Consider the following 22,393-nt stretch of genomic DNA (forward strand, 5'->3'; position numbering starts at 1 on the left):
TTAAGCAGGAAAGTCATCTTGAAATCCCCATGTTTCGTGTCTGCCTGGAACATCTCCTTATTGAAACGCTCAGTTCCAAAGAGGCTGGGTGTAATCTGTATCCCTCATTTCCCTGAGCCCTGTGTCACCAGGACAGGGACAGAAGTGCAGCCTCCAGGAGCCACAAAGAGCTGTGAAATCCTGATTTCTGTGGCCTCCAGGGCAGATATTGCGGCTGCACTGATGTCTTGAGAAGGCTGAGCTGGAGCAGAGGCTGGACAGAGCTACAGAATAAAGCAGGGATTGATTCAAAGGATCTCCTCCATGGATCCACCTTGGGCAGCACAAGAGCCCAGCCAGGGCTGCACCCAAGATGAACCCAAATGGTCCCAAAATGCACGAGCGCTCACGGGGTCTCTCCCTGGGATCAGCTCTCCTCCATGTGCAGATTGCAGTTCATTGTCCAATTCCAGCTTTAGCCCATCCAGTCCCATCCTGCTTGTTTTTCTCTCTCCAGCCCACGTTGTTTGTGCTCTTGGGCTGAGATTTGGATCATTTGTCCTTGGTGCCCAGCTGGAGCAGGAATTGTTTTGTCTCCCTGCTCTGTGCAGAGAGCTCACCATCCCCTGATGTGAACCCAGACCCACACACTAAAGCAGCACAGAACCTGAAACATAGAAAAGCTGAACCTGAGGCATCAGCCCAACCATGACTCAGCTGCCAAGTGCTGATCCAGCAGGGATCAAACACTGCTGCCCCAGCTGAGGGGAACATTTCAGTGCAGCTCTGACCCCTCTGCTGATTTCCCAGCCCTTTTATCAGCCTGTAATGCCATTTATCCATGCCTGGGCTGGAGCCCTGACCCTGCTGAGCAGGACTCTATTTATACATTCAAATTTACTTTTTGAATCGAATGGTCCCTCACAACGCTTATCATCATAATTACAGGGCTGGATTTAGAGGCACAGATTAGCTGCCACAGCCTGCATCTGCTTCTTCTCCCTGCTGCTGAAAGGCATCCTCGGGCACAGCTGCTCAGTGCCCTGCCCTGGGTTCCCTGCAGGACAGCCTGGGGAGCACTCCCTGTCCCTTCCCTAAATCATGAGCACCCTCTCCTGTCAGTGCCTCTGCTCGGCCCGAGTGGAGGCAGCTCCAATTAAACGGGATTTTGGTGGCCAGCAAGGCAATAACTGAAGTTTTCTTCCCCTCTGCACCCAGCTGAGCTCAAAGTTGTTCTGCAGGCTCCAGATGTGCTGCCCCAGCCAGGCAGAGGGAATAAAATGGCACAGAGAGCATGGAGATGCTGCTGTGCGCTCCTGTGTGCCCTTTTCTGTCCCAAGCCGCAACTGAGAGGCATTTTAAAAAACTTTAATTCCATTTTCAGTCTCATGAGAAGGGTGAGACAGCACAGATGTTATAATCCATGCAGCTCTGAAGCAAATATTTTAGCATTTGTTCAGGAACTGGTGAACTATAAGGGACTAAGCTGCCCCTTTAACATTCAATTTTTACAAATTTGGATATCTCAGGATTCTTTTTAACACCATGGACACCACTTTTGGCTTTTGGCTCTGATACTAACAATTTTCACGACCCAAACATCAACATAAAACTCAAGATTTTTAGTTTTTGGAGGCTGAACAGGGAAAATCTTGCATGAACTGGAGTTCCTTTGTGCACTTCATATCTGTGTGCTCATTTTCTTGCTCGTGGAATCGTTGGTGGGAGCTTGTGTGTGATTATGGTTCATTTTCCTCACTGGAACCCACTGAAGTCCTGCATCTATAAAATCCCACTGCAAAATGTCTGTGTGAAGCAACCAGTGCCTCATCTGCCACTTTTGTCAAACAGGGCAGGAAAGGGAAAGCAATGAAAATTAGAGAAAAGTCAGGGATAAAATGATAGAAAAGTCAGGAATAAAATTTTAGAAAATAAGATAAAATTATTTTAAGAAATTAATTAGTTTTAAAAAGATTTTTACAAATCTTGAAAATATGTATTTTTCCCCCTTCCAAACTTTTCACTAAAACATAGATTATAATCCAACACTGATGTTTTCAGCTTGTTTGAATATGCAAATCCAGGGTGTCACACGCAAGCAAATGCAGCTTGGAGTTTTGGGTGGGTAAGACAAACACACCTGTACCAACAATTTATGCATTTTACATTATCCTTTAAAAATAAAAAAGCTGCCCTTGCCTTTCCCTTCCTTACTGGCTTGGATTTCAACCCACAACAGGTTTTATTTTAAAAAATCTCCACTGAGGTGTGTACAAATGATATATTCATTAAATTGTGACGTCCCTGCTGAATCCCTCTGTTTGGGAAGCTGTGTCAGGATGGGTTGGGGTTGGATCTCCTCCTCCTTCCACCTCCCAGTTGCAACAGATTTCAGGATAACTCAGGAACTGAGGTCTAATCAAAGTTTTTGGTCTCATCTGACCAAACCTGGCCTAATTCTGGTTATTCCTCGTAGCAGGAATAACCAGATTTAATAAACCAGCCTAATTCTGGTCATTCCTTGCAGCAGGAATAACCAGATTTAATAAACCAGCCTAATTCTGGTTATTCCTTGCAGCAGGAATAACCAGATTTACTAAACCAGCCTAATTCTGGTTTTTCCTTGTAGCAGGAATAACCAGATTTACTAAACCAGCCTAATTCTGGTTTTTCCTCGTAGCAGGAATAACCAGATTTAATAAACCAGCCTAATTCTGGTTATTCCTTGTATGCAGCAGCAGGAGGGAGGTAAATCAGGGAAATCCTGCTCCCTCCTGCTGCTGGAGATGTGGTGGCTGCTTGGGAAGCAAGAGGAAAGTTGCAAGCTCTGGCTTTCCAGGATTTTTTCTTTTGCTCATTTTCTGTCAAGATATCCTGTAAAAATTTTCTTACAAATATCCTGCTGTGTACAAAGTTCATTTGATAGGCAAATCAGCTCATTAATTAGGCATGCAAGGTGCCTCCTGGCTGTGCCTGGGGCTCTAAATAAAGAACACACCAAACCAGAGCACCTTGAGGTCACCACCTCAGAAATCTCCTGGTTACTGAGATTTGAGACAAACCCGGCTGCTGCTGCTGCTGCCCAGGACTCACCCACTCCACCATCCTGCTTCCACTGAGCTCATTAGCAGAGTTTCATTGATGGGGAAGAGGAAAGGATGGATTTCTGTAGCTGAGCAGCACGGGATCTTTACGGCAGGGCTGCATCTCACCCCAGGGCACAGAGGTTACCCAGAGAAATAACTCTGGGTTATTTCTCTGCTCTTTTTGAAGCCTTTTAATGTTCTGAAACGGGGCAGCAGCTGTTGCATCTGGGAGAGTGAATGTCACCTCTGAGAAAAGTTCCCTGGATTTCTGTGGGATCCTTCCCATGCACTCACAGAATTCAAGACAGCCCAGAAAACCATTTTTCCCCCCGCCTTTTTCCCACATTGATACTTGCACTGCCTTCACTTCTGCTGGAAAGGTGGAAGCAGATCAAAAGTTGTTCTTTTTCTCTGTTGACACCTAAAGCAAGAGAGCTGTGGTTGCTGCAGGTGATTCAGGATTCGTCTGCAATGGAAAAGAGGGAATTCCACCCTGCCTTCTGCAGGAGGGTCTGGCAAGAGATGCCAGTGCTTTAATAAAAACCCCTCAGCTGACAGAAAAAAAAAAGAGAAGGAAAGCTTCAAAGGAAATATAAAGTGAACAGAAGCATGGAGCAGCTCAAATTCACACTCTGCATTTCAAAATTGTAATTTGAAGGACTCCTGTCTGCAGATTTGGGGGAAGCAGTGGCACAGCTGGAGAAGGGAAGCAAATAATTCCATGGGAGAGGGCAGAATGTCCCAACTTCTCCCTTCAGAGATTGTGCTGGTGCAGATTTGGGCTCCTGAGGCTCACGGGGTCCTTGGGCTCCCTTTTCCCTCTGTTCCTCACCCATCCCAGCTCTGATCCCAGGTGGGAACTGGGGTCTGGGGGTGGCAGTGGGACACAGAGGATGTGGATCCCCCCATGGCTCCTCTTCTCCACATTCTGGGCATGGTCACTCCTGTCAGCAAGAAACCAAAAGGATTAAAAGCAATTAGGGAAGCCCTGATTTATCCTAATTAGAGCCAATACTGGAGCTCTATTAAAACATTTATCTTCCATTCTCCAAGGCTTTCTCCCAGTGCTCTCTGGAGTTCATTTCTGCCCTCCTCAGCCCTCCCTCCTTGCAGGGACAGCAGGCTGTGATCTCAGGACCCTGCTGGCTCTGGTATTTACCTTCAGAGCTGTAACATTTCCACACAGTTGGAGCGTGCTGGCATTTACTGCTGGCTCATTAAGTGCTGTGATGAAATCCTGCTGCAGCCCTGCCCTGGGTGTTCAACAGGTCTGGGCTGCCAGGATTGCAGGGCCTGTGATGCTTTAGGATTTTAACTTTTATATTTTCATCTATTTGTAATCCTGCAATTCTTTGTATAACTCTAAACTCCATGTACAGTGTGAGCTGCTGCTTCCCCATTTTGGGCAGACACAACAATTCCTCTCCAGGCCTGACAATCAAGGACACCTCACTGCCTCAGGCCTGAGAGATGGAAACAAAAGTGAGTTGGGGGGGAAAACTTGGAGTAAATGATTTCATTAACTGAAGCTGTAATTGGAAGATGAATCCCCAACATGCAAATGGGCCAAACTTATAAAAGTGTTAAAACCTGTGACCCCGTGTCCATTTTGGGTGGGCTTTGTCTGCCCTAAATGTACCTGAAGACCCTTCAATAAATAGAACTACTTTTTATTCCCTTAATTCTGCCTGGCCTCTGTTTTTAGGTAGCCCAAAAGGCATCACCTGTCCCCCGGCATTGTATCTGACAGATTTTCTGTCGAATTAACTCCAGGTATGCACTGACTAAACATCTTCAGAACCTCTGGACAAAAAGACTGTGTGAGATTCATGAATCCATGCAAATCAGAAGGAGATCTGTCAGCCCAGCTCCCCCAGGAATCCCTGGAGCTCAGCATGTTGTGACAGCTCTGGCTGAGGCAGAGGCGCAGCTTTCCGTGCGGATAATGAGAGCTCTTTCATCCCCAGTGGCCTTCCCAGGGAGCCATCCTCCTGCTCAGAGCTGTGCTCTCACCAGCAGAAATGGAACCACTGGGAGAGAGCAGGGAAAAGGAATGGGAGCAGCATTGGAATGTCTTGTCCCTCCTTTTTGTCCTCTGCAGGAATCGTGCTGCGCCGCCCCATTGATGCTGTGGAGGGGCACCTAGAGGTTGGACAGAGTTAGAGAATAAAATAGGTTTTTATTAAAGGCCTTCAATAACTACACCTTGGACAGTGCAAAGCCTTGCAGAGGTGAGAATCTGAGAATTTGAGAGGCTTTGAGAATTTTCTATAAATTCATTTCCTACAGAGGCTACAAGATGGACAATGGTCACCAGTTCTGGGGCAGATGTAAGTTTGGTCTATTTGCATATCAGGGGTAAATTGTCCAATTAACCCAAGATGGATGATGGTCACCAGTTTTTGGGGCAGACACAAGTTTGGTCTATTTGCATATCAGTTAGTTGTCCAATTACAGCTTCAGTAACGAGGTCACATTCCCCCACTTTGCTCCCCCCAGGGTTCATTTTTGTTAATATTTTTTGGGGTCTGAGGTTCTTGTGTGTCAGGCCTGAAGGATTGTTCTGCCTGTCCAAACTGTGAGGAGAGCTCACTAACTCTCTGTATGGAGTTCAGAGTCCTGCACTAATGCAGCACAGGAGCTAAAAAATACAAAAGCTAAAACTAAAAAAAGTTTTAGCTAAAACTAAAAATAGTTTTAGCTAAAAGCTAAAACTTAAGGCATCACCATCAGTGACAATGTCACTGCTCCAGAAAGAATTAAACACTCCTGTTGTGTCCTGTGTTTTCACACTTGGATGTTTTGCTGCATGTTAAAACCATTTGCATGTGTTTGAGGTGTTTAATTAATTAATTAATAAACTAATTAATTAGGTAGTGCTTGAAAGCCTCACACTCTCCAAGGCTGGCAGGTTTCCTTCCATGGATATTTTCATGTCACTGGATTGGTTTGGATGGTGGTGGGTGCTCAAGGGGAACCTGCCCAGCATTTTCACAGGTGACTTTATCTACTCTAAAGGCTGGTGGAGTTTTGCTGACACCCAGCTCATCATCCAAGGAAATGTCTGTGGATGAGCATTTGGGATCTGCCTCCTGCTGCTCACCCCCTCCTGCTCTGCCCCCAGCACAGAAGGACATGGGGAGAGTCCAGAGGGATGGAGAGCCTCTCCTGTGAGGAAAGGCTGAGAGCTGGCTCCTGGATGCTTTTATTGCAGCATTCCAGAGCCTAAAGGGACTCCAGGAGAGCCGGAGGGGGATTGGGGACAAGGGATGGAGGATGACAGGACACAGGGAATGGCTTTAAACTAACAGAGGGCAGGGTTAGGAGGGATATTGGGAAGGAATTCCCGGCTGGGAGGGTGGGCAGGCCCTGGCACAGGTGCCCAGAACAGCTGGGGCTGCCCCTGGATCCCTGGCAGTGCCCAAGGCCAGGCTGGACAGGGCTGGGAACGCCTGGGACAATGGAAGTGTCCCTGCCATGGCAGGAGGTAAAACAAGATCACCTTCAATGTCCCTTCCAACCCAAACCATTCTGTGACTATTTCCAGCAGTGCTATGAGAGCCCACGAGTTACCCAGAAAGGAGCCCTGCACTCTGTGATTTGTGCCAAAAACCACCCACATTCCACCCCAACCCCTGCCTGCCCCCAGCACGAGACACACTCAGTTCCAGCCCGGGAGATTGTGTCTCTGATAGGAGATGACCACATTCCTTCCTTGAAATTTGTCTCCTCCACGTATCAAAACCCATTAACAAATAGCCATAATCTGTGCCCTGGGGAGCAGAGCAGGCTGCTTTTCTTTTTCTTGGCTGGCTCAGTTCGTGCTGGAGTTGTGGGACTTTTCATCTGTGCGCTCAGAGGAGCGGAGTAAAAGTAGGATGATAAATTGTGGAAAAAGAACTCGCTGGCTTTGCTCAGACCCTCCGGCCTGCAGCTCCTCCTCTCGCTGTACTCCTTCCAGCACCCCAGAATTCCCTGCCTCCCTGCATGTTATGGCACCTTTGGGATGTGTTAGTCATAAGAATGAAGCTACTGGTGCTTTGCAGGAATATTTTCACTCTGGCTCTGGCAGGAGAGCTCTGACACAGCCCTGCTGTCGGCACGGCCGGGGAGCGTGCGCTCGCTGACGCCTCCCGAGATCCCAGCCCGCTCCAAAAAAAGGGGAAAACGGCCAATTTTTATTTCCTCAGGTATGCTGGAGGTCCTTCTGCTGTTCTTTGGTGGTGGTGAGGGCTGTGGGCTGTGGGCTGGAGGTGGGATGGAGGCAGGAGTGGTGGCTCAAGGGGAGCTTTGCGCTGTCGTGTCCAGCCCCTGTTCGGTCCTTTCTCCTCTGAGCAGAGGCTGGGGGGACTTTGCTTCTCTCTCTCTCGTCTCTGAGGGCTCTTTCCTGCCCTGGGAAAATTCACATTCGTCCTTTCAGCCTGGGGATCCTCCTTGGCACTGGGGATGCTCCATGGGATTCCTTTCCCCGGGACTCAGAGCCCTCCAGGGGCTGAGCAAAGGCAGCTCCAGATTTGCACCAAATCGCCTCTAATGGTGCCCCGTGTGCCCAGACCCGACCTGGGCTTGGGCTGAGCCTAAATTAGCTTTCTTTGAGCTCACTTGGGTCTGTAACTGCAGATCATTAACTTCTCCTTGCAGGGCAGCTGATAAGTGGCAGCTTCCCTGACTTTATGGACATTTGCCCCTGGGGCCAGGAGTGCTGTCAGGTGCTTTTCATCTCAAAGGGGCCAATCTGGAGCCATTTCAGCAAATATTCCAAAAGTGAGGGCAAACCCAACACTCTGACTGTCTGCTTTTGCATATAAGTGTAGAATGACTGGTTTATCCCAGCAGGTTTAGTGGCAGCCCTGGTTTGGAAAACTTTCCCTGGGCATTTTAGGCCCAGTTCAGTAACAAGCAATGACTGGTCAAAAATTATCTGATATTATTATAAAATATTTTCCACCCGGCTTTTTATCAAGCAGCTCATCAACAGGTCAGGAAGACTTAAAATCCCAAAGGATTTAAATTAAAATATTCAGGTATTATAGGTATATTCAGACCTTTCATGCTCAGAGTGATTTCCTAAAATTTTTCACATGACCATGTGCATATTATGGATATGATGGAAAAAAGGGGACAAAAATTGTGTGAAGGAAAACTTTTTCAGCCTCTCCACGTTAAATATTCTCACACTGAAGAGGCTGTGGCACAGAGAACAAGCTTTTAAATATTTCTCTCCTTCAGACAGAGAACTGGGGGACAAAAATACAATAAAATAGCAAAGTGCAGCGGTTAGAAAAGGTTTTGGTGAATGAAATATCATTTTTTTTTTGTTTTTGCCCTTAGGGAACAATGAGAAAATTTCTCTTTCTGAGCCTATCTCCTTCTGAAACGAGCTCCAGGAGTGGTCACAACCTGCCATAAAAACGCCATGTGCAAGAGAATATATTTAATATCAGGCAAGCAGAATGGAACGATACGATCTGTTTGGGGTTTGAAGGTAAATGTTTAGACTTTTTTTCCCTTTGAAATAATCTGGGAGAGATGCTGGTTGGCTCAGTGGGAAATGAAATCACGGAGGATTTATGCCATTAATGACAGGCTATGATGTCAAAGACATTTGGCCCGTGGCCATAACCTTTTGTGTGGCTCTGCTTGACTCTTATAAATAAACAGCCCCGTTCAGCTGCTGCCTGCAGAGGAGTCCCCAGCACTTGGGAGCCCTGAAAGCAGCACTTAAAAAAAAAAAAATTGAGGTAAAAGATCGAGGGGAAGGAGATTTCTGCCCTCAGCATCTCTGGGTTCTGCAGCAGGGCCTGGGTAATGTTTAAAGCAACAACACCAAAGCTGATCTGGCTTTCTGAAACTCTGCTGGCTCCTGATGCTTTGTAGATCATCAAAAACCCAGGCACGTGGTCAGTGGTGTCCATCACCGGGTTTGCTCCTTCTGTCCCGTTTGTGGTACAAAAAAGCAGATTTTGGTTGGGTTTTAGAGTCACTCCAGTGGCACCCGAGCTCAGCACGGGTGGGAGAGGTGCCAGGGCAGTGCCCAGGCAGGAGAGGTGCAAAAGCCACTGCAGAGGGACAGGGAATTCCTGACACCTGTGCCCCTCTCCTGTCCCCTCGAGGCCCCCACAGCCATAATTCCCATCACAGCTGGGCAGGTCATGCCCAGGACTTGCCTGCAGCCATTTCAGCTCCCTGCTGTCATTATTGGGGTCATTTTTGTCTTCCCACAGAGCCGTTTTCCTTTGGGGTTTTGTCCCTGGGGGTTGTGTTGCTGATGGTTCTCCAGGTGCCAGTCCCTCAGCTGGGTCTCTGAATGATTGCCACCCCTTTGAATGCCACCCTGGAAGGATGCAGAGCCTTTGGTGGCCACAATTAGCAGCATCCTGGAGGCCAGGGGGTCTGTGAAGGTCTGAGCTGAGCTCTGTGCCCTGCAGGGTTTTGGTTCCTAAACCGCTGGTGGTTCCAGCAGATCCCACCTGTGCTGTGGGACCCAGCTCCAGTGCAGCCCTGGGGTTTGGGGGAGCACCTGGCAGGACTGAGCAGCTCCCAGGGCCACAGGGCTGGCCTGGAAGTGGCTCAGGACTGCTGGGACAGCTCTGCACAAAGTCAGGGAGCTAGAAGGGCAAGACCAGCCTGAAGGTTGTGCCAGAGCTCAGCCACAGCCACTGCCACCAGGACTTCAAACATTTTCCCTTCTCCCCTTTCTTCCACTAAACAAAGCGAAGAAAAACATCAAGAAGGCAGAAAATGCTTTATTTGGGCTCTGGGTGTCCTCAGGAGTAGCCAAAATTCAATCCCTTCTGTCACCTGCAGGCTGCAAACCTCCCCAGGGAAACGCACAGAACCATGGAATGGTTTGGGGTGGCAGGGACCTTAAAGCTCATCCATTCAAGTGCATCCCCTGATTTAGGATCTGGGTTTTTTCCCTTGGGGTGCAAGGGACCTTAAAGCTCATCCATTCAAGTGCATCCCCTGATTTAGAATCTGGTTTTCCCTTTGGAAAAGGGAAAGGACCTTAAAACTGGAAGGGACCTTAAAGTTCATTCATTAAAGTTCATCCCCTGATTTAGGGTCTGGTTTATTTCCCTTTTCCTTTTCTCCTGGTACCTCTTTTCCATCCCTTTCTTGTCTCTGACCACAGACAGTTGCACCTTGAGTCTTTAATGTCACGGAGTGACTTTGGCACAGCTCCCAGGCTCTGTCTGGGGCTCAGAGGGTTCCAAACCAAGAGCCTGGACCAGGAATGGGTCAGGTCCCTTTGTCCTGGCCAGGAGCACACTGCCCTGCCAGGTGTCCTGTTAACATTCTGCTCTTAATTAGCTGACACCACTAATTAGCACCAATGTGCAAAACGTAGCAGAATATTGAGCAGAAAACTTCTCGATTTGGGCAGATTTGTACCCTGTGAATACTATTTCTTTTTAATTTCAAGTCCCTTCAGTAGAAACATCTTCTCCCCCAGGAGTGGAGCCTGGGCAGGGCTGCAGGGCCGAATAAGAAAAGAACTTTAACCCGTGCTGTAAAGCATTTATTAATATTGAATAAGCCCCTGCCTTCTTTCAACACAAATAAAATATTACTGCTCTCCAAGATGAAATATGCTGAAATGGAGCAAAGATTTCTATTTTTCCAAAACAAACAGTCTTCAAGTGAGGTCTTTTTGCAATTATTTTAGAGATCTTTTTGTGGATTGGACGGGGGCCTAAAAATAATGTAGATTTGAACCTCTGACAGCACCAATAATTACAGTGCTGTAAGTCAGCTCAAGCACCCCACTTTCCTTCTGGGTATCAGGGCTCCCTTTTTCTCCTTGATGTTTAGAGCATTTTAATGTATTCTGGTTGAACGTTTAAACCTCAATCATCAGCTCCTCTGGAAAAAACACTCTTGTATTTTTAGGACTGGGAAAGGACAGAGGGAACTTGTTTCTCCCTATTAAAGCTGTAATAAGTGTCTCTACTAATCAAGGAGGGAGGGAGGGGAAGAAAGGGGATAATGTGGCAGTTTTAGTGATCCAATTGTGTCACAAAACAAGAATGTGAAGAGTGAAACACAACCACTAAATATCAGATATAATGCCAGCATTGGAGGTGCCAGAGCTGCTCTGTCCTGGGGCAGGTGGATGCAAGGTCCCAACTCAACCTCCAGCCTGGCAGAGCCAGCCCTGGTCCCTTTTTGGACCTAAATCAGCCCTCAGCAACATCCATGACCAGCACTGGTGCTCTCTGCAGCAGAACTTCCAGAGAAGATGTGCCTGCCCCATCCCTGGAATGTCCAAGGCCAGGTTTGGAGCATCCTGAGATTGTGGAAGGTGTCCCAAGGGTGGGACTGGATGGGCGTTAAAGTCCTTTCCAACCCAAACTGCTCCACGATTCTATGGTTTCCATCTGTGATTTTATCTCCCATCCCTCCCTGCAGTGGGAGATGGAATCCCGTGTGCCAGGGAAGCAGCAGAGAACAGCCAGGGCTGTTTGCTGCACCTTTAGTTGCAGTTCAGCCTTGCTCCTGTAGAAATTAAGATGCAATCTTGGTCATTTGATTAATTCTGGATTAATTTTTGAGGATGTTTTGAGGCTCCTCTAATGAGAGGCTCATCCTGAGACAGGAGGGGCGAGGTGTTGGTGAGTGCAAGGGAACATTGGATTATTTCCACTGCTCTGTGCCACAGATTGGAAGGGGAAAATAAATACCCTGGTAGCTGAGATAATCCTGGTGGAACAATCCTGTAATATCTGCTGAAAGCTGCGTGCACCACTGGATTGGGAACTTCCAAATGGGAACATTTCCAGTGTGTGCAGTGTCTGGCCCCTGATTTAAATTCCCTTAATTCTACCCTTGAAGCTTCTAGTCTTTTACACTTAAAAAGGCAGAAATGCTTATTATTTGTGCTTGGGAAAGGAGACAAGACGTTTGAGTCTCAAAATGTGCTTTTTTTTTCCTTTTTATTTCCTTCAGAAAAATGTAATTGCACACAAACCCCTCTAAACAATTCTCCTCGGCCGCCTGAAGAGTCCCTTGGCTGAATTGTAAATCACTATAGAGTGCACCAAAATAAAAAAAAATAGCAAGATCAGGGCATAAATGAGGTTTGGAGCTGTCTAGTCTGGGGTTCTGTGAGGTAATTAAATCAAGGAGACTTTCTGATCTATAGAAGGGTCAATGCAGCAGGGCAGTGCTTTGAACCATGGGCTCATTAAGGCACAATTGCCTTCTTTGCTGCCCGGATTGTTTATAACAGAGGCTTATTTTGGAGCAGTCAATAACTGGAGAGCATAAATCACAGGGCAGAAAGAGTTATTCCCACTTCATGGGCCAGATCCTCAGCTGGTATAAATCCCTGCTGCCCCAGTGATGCCACCTCAGTGCTCTATTTACACAATCCCAAATGCTGGCTCATGCTGCTCCCATTGGATTGGCTTTATTTTCATTCTGTGGGCACAGATTTTCATGGATGGAGTGAAGGTGGGGATCACTGGGGTAGGTAAAAATTAATTTGGTCAAGTTTGAATGGTTCTCTCCCTGCTCTCTTCATTTTATGAAAAAAGGAGTTACCCTGTGAATTCTTGTCAGCTCAGAACCATTTCCCTGAATCCCATTGAGGTCTCTTGGAACATTCCCTTTCCCTAAATATTTCTGTTGAGCTTTGGATGATTTAATGATGGTGGTGGTTCTAGATTTTAATCAAATTCAGAAAGGACATCCACGGGCTTGGCACTGGCAGGGCAGTGATGGCAGCACACCCCACGTCCATCATTCTTCAGAGGGATGTGCCCAGCAATTTTGGGAATGTCTAAGTCTGGCTTTCCATGTGATTTCAGCCCCAGCTCTGCTCCTTGGGAACCCTCCTGTTCCCCAGTGTAGGGTTGGGTTCAGCCAGATCACAGGTGGATTTCCAAAATGTTCTGCAAAGCTGAAGCTAAATCTCTGTAAATGTTCTCTAAAACTGAAAAAGAATCTCCGAAAACCTCCCCAAAAGCTGAAGATCAGCTCCAGAGCTGGAGATTTTGGTTTATCACTGGAGTGATGGGCTGGTGGTGATGTGTCCAGCAATTTTGGGAATGTCTAAGTCTGTGATTTCCATATGATTTCCATGTGATTGCAGCACCAAGGTTCTGACTCTGCTCCTTGGGAACCTTCCTGTTCCCCTGGGTAGGGTAGGGCTCATCCAGATCACAGAGATTTCCAAAATCACAGAGACTTCCAAAATTCTCCCTCAAAGCTGAAAATAAATCTCAAGAAATCTCTTTGAAAACTGAAGATGAATCTCCAAAATCCTCTTCCAAAGCTGAAGATCAGCTCCAGCTCCATCTCCAACCACCTGAGTGATGGGCTGGCGTCGGAAGTGCCTGGAAAACCTCTTCCCACAGCCAAGGTGAGCCCAAAATCTTCTTTAAACCCCTGCTTTGACCCCCTGCACCAGCACTGTCAAACATCCCCTGGCCCAAGCACTGAGCCAGCCCAGCTTTGCTCCCTCAGTCCCACCTCACCCTTTAACCAGACCTCATTACCAATAACTAATTAAACAAAAGCTCTTTCCCAGCGTTGTTCCCATGCTGGCTGGGAGCAGAGCTGGCAGTGTGAAGTCATTTTTGTGCCCTGTGTCATCATGCTGATGTCAGGGCTGCTGTCAGCACTGTCAGGGTGGTGTTTATGAAGCTGGAGATCGATATTAAATACTGGATTTAGGATCCATTGGCATGGCTGCAGCTCGGACTGCCTTTGACCTTCTTTGGCTGACAGGGAGCCAGAGGGGTTTTTCCATGGCATTAAGTTAAAGGAGTTTCCACTGCCCAGCTTTCTTCTCTCCCTCCACCATATCACAGTCCCAGCTCTTACTGGGAATCATAAAAAAAGATTTCTCAGAGGAAATAATAAAAATTTATGGAAGAAATCTCCAGAGAGCAAAACATCAAACCAGCAAAGAGACAGAACATGAGGGAACAGCCAAGGAATAATGTGAAAAATTGATGAGCAGAGCTGCAGATACTGGAAAACAATAAACAAGCAGAATCTGCTTAACCAGGGATGATTGTAATGTTATTTCTCTGGGTTGAAAACACTGAGTTTTATATCCATCCAGGATTTTGGCACTCACACAATGGTGTGTCCAGGCATTTCAGATCTCTGCTGCTCTCTTTGAGACACACACAAATTATGTCCTTTGGTTTTTCCATGAAAAATTACCAGCATTTTATTCCAAGCTGTTTCACAAATCAAAGCTGTCACTGCAGCGAGGGTGAAACATTCGCCGGCTCTCATCGCTGTCCTCCTCCCCCTGCTCTCAGGGGAGGGAAGAACATATGTGTTTGAGAACAAATAATCATCACTGCTTGGATTTAAATACCATTCTCTGGCAGAATAAACCTGTACCTGTGAGGAAAAGCAGAGGGGAGAGGATCTGCAGGAGCAGGGAACTGCATATCAGGACAAACATTTGTATCCCAGCCCCAGGAGACTTCTCCTCCTTTCCCTCTGCTTCTCCTGCAGCCCTCTGTCCATATTCCAAACTCAGTTCTTGTGCTGGGCAGGACAGATTTTATTCCCCACTGTGTTTAAGCTGACATCTAAACTTCATCTCAAGTGATGTTCCACATCATAAAACCTCCAGAAATGCAGATTTGGTTCTCTAAGCAAACTGAAGCCTGGAAATTTCCCTGCTGATGATTTACAAACACACACCCCCACCTCATCCCCATATAATTTATGGCTGTCTTCACCCATCTGTAAATCCAACACCTTCACTAATCTATCCTTTTCCCACCATCTTCCTCCAACTCTCCCAAGCAATTTGGAAGCCTCAGACCCTCAGCATTTCTTCCTGAACCCACAACGGCACTTTCCTCTTAGCCTGGAGATCTTTCTTAGGCTCCTAATCTTCCCCAAACCATCTTTTCTTATCCAAAGCTGCTTAAGCACTTTGGGGAGGAACGTTCATTTCCAGGCAATATGTGCCCAACCTTGGCCCAGCGCTGCTTTGCAAGTGGAGCTGCCCATAATCCGGAATAAAATTAAACCTTAATCATCGTGTTCTGAGGGAAAGATTTGTCACTGCCCAGCAAACAGGGATCTTAATGAAGATGTTGGTCCTTGCAGGGCACAAATCCATTCCTGTCCTCTGGCTTAAAGGGATGTGCAGCTGTGTGCAGGAATGGGGGATTTTCCCCCTCTGAGGCAGTGTGGTGCTGTTAAGAGAGGGTTATATATTGATATATGAGCCCCAGAAACTTTTAAAAATGGGTATATAATTATATATATATCTGCCTGAATTCCATGAAATCAGCAGGACATGAGGGTTCACCTCAGTACCAGGAGCTGCTGCTGCAGGGCAGCCCCATCCCTGTTTGTACAAATCGACCTGCAGATGAATTAAATCTCTTTTTCCTGCTGTGACACCGTGACAGAGGTTAGAAATCAACCCAGGTCTCCTGAGCACGAACCACAAGGATTCTTTCACCCTCTCCATTTCTCAACTGCTGGTAATTGCACTTAGAAAAGCTCTGGCAGCCAAAACAAACAAGGGAGATGTTTCCAGTGAGCTCTCAGTTTGTTGTGAGTCCTTCCAAGAGGGTTTTGTGCACGAGGCAGTGCAGAAAGCTCTCAAGTTGCCGAGCCCTCTCCTCGTGCCTCCGTGCCGAGCGCGTTTGCGTCCGAGCTGACATCGCCCTCCTTGGACGGGACGTTTCCTCCCTCTCACATGATGGGAAAAACAAATTCCACGCTGCATCGGGGCCCAGCCAACGTGACCTGGATTGGTTTCAAAGGACAGGGAATTTGGTCACTCAGGACCTGCCTCAGAAGCGACTGGAAGCAATTTTATTCATTTTTTTTAAATTTCCCGTCACACTACGAACTGTGACCTCATGGGCAGAGCACTCTTGGGTAATGTACAGTCCGTGTCCACAGATTTCCTATTAATTATATTTAGTTTTAAATACAAGCAGTGGACAAAAAAAACACCAAAAACCCCCTGATTAGATTTTTCTATGCTACGAGATTTTTTCATGTGAAAAATCCAGCACCTCCTCGCTCTGCACTGAGTCACTGGAATGTGCTTATCACAGTGAATCTGTTGGAGAAAATCATCTGTATTGCCTTTTTTCCCTTGGAGCCCGTTCATCCATGACTTCATGGAGCTTCCCAAGAGTTGGCTGAAGCCTGGGCACCTCTAATTGGTGATAAAATCTCACCTGGCACCACATTTCACCATCGGCACAAGTTATCCTGGAGATCTCGTTCAAGAGAAACCTGTGGGAATGTTTCAATCCTGTTATTGACTTTTCTTCCCAAGCTTTGTAATTAATTCCCTCTGCCCCAGGCGGGCTGGATTAGCAGGGACAGCCGAGCTGGGCTGTGACACAAATGCCTGTGTCCATCTGGGTGTCCCTGTGCCACCACTGGGGACTCTCCCAGGGTCTGATAAAACCATGGAAACGTCAAAGTGACACATGGTGATGTTTTCCAATGAACATTAAAAATTAAGGAAGCTCCAGCCCACAGTGGGCACAGTGGGAGACACCCATTTGCCTTTCAATTCCCTGTCTTCAAACCTCACATATTTTTAGGAATAAAGGATCTAATCTAGGAATAAAGCATTCCCTGTCACTCTCCAGACTGGAACTCTGCAGGGTGAAAGACACGACAGTCACTGAAGGATTCCTTTGATGAGACATCAGAAGCATTCCCTGTCACTCTCCAGACTGGAACTCTGCAGGGTGAAAGACACTGAAGGATGACAGTCACTGAAGGATTCCTTTGATCAGACATCAACTTCCAAGGAAGTGGTTTTTTTATGAGTTTGGGCCAATCTCACAGGTGAAAGTGGTGGAGCTTCTGCTTGGCTTTGAGACCAGCAAGTCCATTCAGATAATTGGGATTTAAGCCGAGAATTCCCTTTGGAAAGGAGCAGCAGCTCTGGGACATCCTTTAAGGAAAATCTGACTATGAGGTTTGGTGCTCAGTGTCCAGTGGGTGTCAACCCCGACTCACCAGGGTGCTGTAACTGCAGAGCACATGAAGTGGCAGAAAGTCCATATGAAACTGGGTGAGGCATGAATTCACCCTTCTGGGACAAAATCTAGACAGGCTGATGCCTAAATATCTGTGCAGCCATTTAAACCCAATTTACAGATTGTGTTTTACCTCAGAAATTCCAACCTGGAGAAGCGTGGAGGTGACTCAGACCCAGGGGTTGCAAACCTGAGCACACCCTGACCCACCCAGCCCTTCTGAGGAGCAGGTAGAGCTGGACCTCAGCCAAAGCCTGGGGACACACACGTCAAAATTCCAGGCTGCCTCTGCTGAAATCAGCTAGCAAATGGTGGCTTAGTGCTGGCCAAACCTGGTTTTAGCTGCCTCTCTGGATGGATGAGGTAGAGCTGCTATAAAACGAATACTGATCCACTCAAATTTATGTTTTGAAGCTAAATTGAGCAGATGATTTTATTATCTGACTACAGACCAGTCCAACCCACATGAACAGAAGGCTGGAGCACCAATCAAACATCTCTTGGCCAACGTGGCACTGCTATCAGGGGAGATTTCCAGCAGCCTCTGCCACAAGTTGCAAGATGTTTATGAGAAACAAAGACAGTTTGAAATGACATGACATTTAATTTTTTAAGGCAGTAATTGCCTATTTCCTTACCAAAATTAGAAACAGCAAATGCTTTGTAAAAGCCCTCCCTCCAGCAACCTCTATTGTGATGCAGATTCTTTTCTTTACAGCTGAGGCATCGATCCCTTTTCCAAGAGAAGCCTGGGATGGGCTGGTGCCCCCTGAGCTGAGCTCAAATTCAGCCCAGGCAGTGCCAGGGGGGCAGTGCCAGCTCTGGGCTGCTGCAGGAGCCAGGTGAACGTGCCTGCAAGGGAATGATGGAGGCAGCTGCACGGGATAAGTTTCACCTCCTCACTCCTCAAGGAGAAAACAACTTTGAGTCCCCCTGGAAGCTGCTCTGCTTCAAAATGAAAATATGGGAATGGGTTTTCTTGTTGTGTTTCACCACTTGAGCTGAAGGTGAGGAGTAGTTGGTTCAAATATGAGTATTTGTGGGGGTATAGAGAGAGAATTGAGGAATTGTTTAGGTGGGAAGGGACTTTAAAGATTATCCAGTTGCACAGGGACACCTTCTACCATCCCAGGTGGCTCCAAGCCCTGTCCAGAATGGCCTTGGACACTTGGGATGGGGCCTCCATCTGTGGGCTGGACAAGACTTGTGGCTAAAGTTTTAATTAGCACAATTATCCTTTGATGAATGAGTATTACTGAGCTGACATAAATTATGTCTCCCTTCAACCCCTTTTTGCCACATGCCCCAGCTGCAAATATTTGCAAAACGCCTCAGAAACTCCTAGAAATGGTTGTACCCCAGTTAATGAGAAATTCCAGAGTCCTGCATAAAATCATGTTTGGAATGCAAACTAAAATTGCCAGGCAGGGCAAAGGAGGGATCATTACTCTCACAAGTGCTTCATGGAGTGCTCTGGGCTCCAGGGACCCTGCTCTGCCTTCTGAGGATTCAGGAGGACATGAAATTATCTGCCCCAAGCAGGGATTGTGGAACCTTCCAGTGCCTGCAGCACAAACCTGGGTAAACACTGGGAGACAAAATTAATTGGGATAAAGACAGGGGCTGCAGGTCCCACTGACAGCAGTGAACACTGGAATAAATCTTCTGTCTTCCTCTGAATGGGATCAGCAGAGCAGCTCTTGGAGGACTTCATTTCAGAGGAAAGTGTTTCTGCTACTGAAAATACCACAACAGAGTTAATTCCAGGGTATTTCTGGTGGATGCTGACTGAAACCAGAGGCAGTTTTAAGAAGAGGTGAAAATTAAAGTATTACACTGAGTGTGACAATGTGGTTACATCCCTTTATCCTGCTGTTGGACCACCAGTGAGCCACTCTTTTAACAATTTTCCTTCAAACATTACTTTTCCTTTTAACATTTTTTTTCCTCTCATGCTTCTGTATCCTTCTCTGATCTCTTTTCTCCAGGTCATTTTAAAGTTTGTATCTTTCTCTTTTTGCCTTTTGTGGCCACTCCAAATTTGTAAAATTGCGACTAGGGCTGAATTTGCAGCAAGGAAAATTATCCCTGTTGTCTCACAGCTTTGCTAAGAAGAATTCCTATAATTCTGAGATCTGATATCACTCCAGGAGGTGAATCCCCTTTGTGGCTGTCAGATATTGCTGCACCACCAATTTTGAATCCAATTTTGATATCGGATTCAAAAGCTGTTTCAAGCAGAATACAGGGGAAATGAGCAAATACCTACCTGGAGCACCTGGAATTCCGACTGCCCCATCTCCCCTCTTTAGCAGACACCTGTCTTTGCAAACCAAGGCATCCTGGTGGATGCCAGAGCAAAGGGAGAATCATCCAGCAGTCCAAAACTGGAGAATCATCCAGGGAGCACTGCTGGGATGAAGGTTTCCCAGGATGAGATCATCAGGGCTCTTTGGGAACGCCTCGTCGTGCCCACAGGAGTTCTGTGGCAAGAAAAAGAAAAATCATCATTCTTCAAGGAAAAGTGCTAAAAGATTTTTACCAATTGCCTGCTGACAAACCAGTGGAACATCTGAGTATTTGTCTCTTGGTTTTGCAGCTCTATCAAGACCAGCAAAACCACAGCAAGGGTTGGACTTGCTTTGCCCCGCTGCCTTTTGAGCCATTTGGTGTTTTCTGAATTCCTCCCTCTCTCATTTGTCATTTCTGCTGTGACTTCCCAGCAGGCAGCAGACACAAGGTACATGCTGAGTGATCATCCTGTTGGGTTTTCCACATCTGACACTCAAAAATAAAAATACATGGAGGGGAAAGAACCATTTGCTGTGAGTGATAAGGGCTCTGCCTGTGCTTACACCAGGACATCGCTGACGTGGGGACGCTGGGGACAGCACACAGGGAAACAGGAGGTGGGGTGGCCATGGAGGCAAAAGGATGGGATGTGGAAAATCGGTGGCAGGGCAGGAACAGGGCACAACACTCTGTGAATCAGTCTGGGGCTGCCAGGCCGTCCTGGCAAACCCGGGCTGGGTTTAAAGTTTCCCTCAAGTGATTTATGGGCTGGATGCAGAGCTATAAATCCTGCCCTGATTCTGCTTCGGGGCTCTCAGGGAAATCCAGCTGAGCTTTGTCCTGCTTTTTCACATAAATACAAAAGCCTCAGCCCAAATTCTGCCAAATCAGGGGAATGTGCCAAAGCAGAGTATTTTTAACTGTCTTCCCCTGTTTTGTGGCTTATGGGGTGGGCATAAGCAATAAATAAAGGAACACAGACAGTGTTTTGTGAACTCTGGGCATGACCTTTTCCACGAGGTGAAGTTATTGTGTGAGGCTTTCCTGTCTGAATGGGAAGGGACAGCACAATAAATGATCCCTCAGCAGATGCTGACAACTCAATCACGAGGCTAGGGACTAATTTCAAGGTCCAGCCAAACTGAAATTGCTGCCGAGCCCCAGCTGGGTGTGAGGCATCCCTTGGATTGGGAGGGCAGCAGCAGCCCAGAACAAGGCAGTCACTAGAAAAGGCTAAAAAACCTCATTTATTTACCACCAGAGGATAACCAACCTCTAGATAGAAAGTCACAGAGTGATTTACTGCCCTTAAAATCTGTTTTGTCTTAAAAGTATCTTTTTTTTTTTTCTTCTTAAATAAAAGTTTCTCATAAATAAACATGGCTTGGATAAGGCCCTTTACTGTACAGCGGCATCAGAAAGCAGAGCACCACAGGCAGGGAAAAAAGCTCAGGCTCGCTGAGGTGATGGGGATAAACATCTGTAAATGGGCAAACAGGGTGATTTCCCCCCAAAACTCGAGATGCAGAGCCTGGATGATGTTGGAGAAGCCTGGGCAGCGCTGGGGCTGGTGGCAGCTGGAACATCTGCACCGTGTGGTGGTTGGGTGGAGAGGGAGGATGGCAACCAGCTCCTCGCGGGAGGGGAAGAGCAAGAAAAGCAGCGTTTGTCAATGGGAAAAATGAAAAGAAAAGTCCAATTCCAGCTGTCAGATAAGCAAACGGAGCGTTAACGCTTCTGTCTCACCCTTCCTGCCCTGCCCTGCTGGTATCTCTGCCATCAGAGCCCAGCACGGAGCAGTTCCTGTTGTTAAATCACCCAGACGGGGATGGTGACAGGCGATAGCAGCGCTCTCCGTCCTGGGCACGATGGGACCCGTCCTTCCTGGGGAGTGGGGATCGTGTCCAGGGAGGTTTGGTGATGGGGAAAATGGGCCAGGGTGTTGGATTATGGGTTTTTTTGACTTAAAGCTCTCAAACTGAGAAGTGTTTGAAAAACTTTTATTCTACTTTCAGCCTCATGTGAAAGGTGAGATGATACAGGTGGTATAATTCACACCAGTACAATCAGAAGTTACTATTTCCTAATTACAATACACTGTAAGCATTTCTTGGCTTATTAGTTTTTGTTACACCATGTTGTAAATGTTTAAAGCCAATAATCTAAAATTACCCTTCGTGGGTCCCACTACAATGCACATTTCACAGTTCTATCTCTCTAAAGTATCCAGCCTGTTTTGTAAGGCCATCCTTTGAAACTTGTTTCTAGTTTCATTTCTCTCTCACCAATGTTTGTCTTATTCTATGGTATTTCTAAATGAGTATTTCTTATCTCAAGGTTTGCATATACATGCACACTATGTGAGTCTTCTGTCAGGCTTTGAGAATTCTCTACAAATCCATTTCCCACATTTCCCCCTCTCTCTTGAACGGAAAACAATTCTTTGATGGTTTTGTTCATGCTTTATTGTGTACGGTGAATACACAAGGTCCTGTTACTAACAGGGAATCTTCTCCCCCAGTGGGGTTTAGAGCCCACATCCTTTCCCTTTTCACTGCAGGATGAATTCCAGGTACAAAGCAGCACCTCCTGCCCTGCAGGGTATTGACAGAAGCCCTGGGTGCAAACAGAGCTTGGCTGCTCCTTTTCACTGGAAATAAAGATTGGGGTAATGCCACACCCATCCTGACTCCAGGCAGGTCTGTAAAACTATCATCGAGCTTGTTCCTTCCAAGGAATAATTCCCTATTCCTGATTCAGGAAAGTTGAAGGTGAGGTGAAGTGTCACTTAGCTTGGTCCCTTTGCTCCATTCACAGCTCATGGAGTCCAGGATTTGAGCCTGAAATATCCTCTGGAAATGCATCCAGCCTTGCTGTGAGGTGATAAAAGTCCCCTCACTCCTGCAGGAATTTCTCTCTGCTATTAAATGGGTCCATCTAATTTCTTGCTATGATTTTATAATCAGTCACTTCTAGCTGGTGGTTCTGGCTGCAGCCATCAGGACAGAGCACAGCATTCCAGGACCAGCCTCTCCT

General features: G+C 46.9%; 1 long non-coding RNA gene across 1 annotated transcript; it reads right to left on the minus strand.

The window, feature by feature from the left end:
- Window positions 1–12,020: 12,020 nt before the first annotated feature.
- Window positions 12,021–19,890, minus strand: LOC121338506. The gene is made up of 3 exons (XR_005953038.1): window positions 19,335–19,890; window positions 16,247–16,304; window positions 12,021–15,803 (listed from the first exon to the last, which is right to left on the minus strand). It is a non-coding gene; the product is annotated as an uncharacterized LOC121338506 (long non-coding RNA).
- Between the last annotated feature and the right edge of the window lie 2,503 nt (window positions 19,891–22,393).

This window comes from Onychostruthus taczanowskii, unplaced genomic scaffold (assembly GCF_017590055.1).
Source record: "Onychostruthus taczanowskii isolate IOZ18803 unplaced genomic scaffold, ASM1759005v1 scaffold30, whole genome shotgun sequence".
Classification (NCBI taxonomy): Eukaryota; Metazoa; Chordata; class Aves; order Passeriformes; family Passeridae; genus Onychostruthus; species Onychostruthus taczanowskii.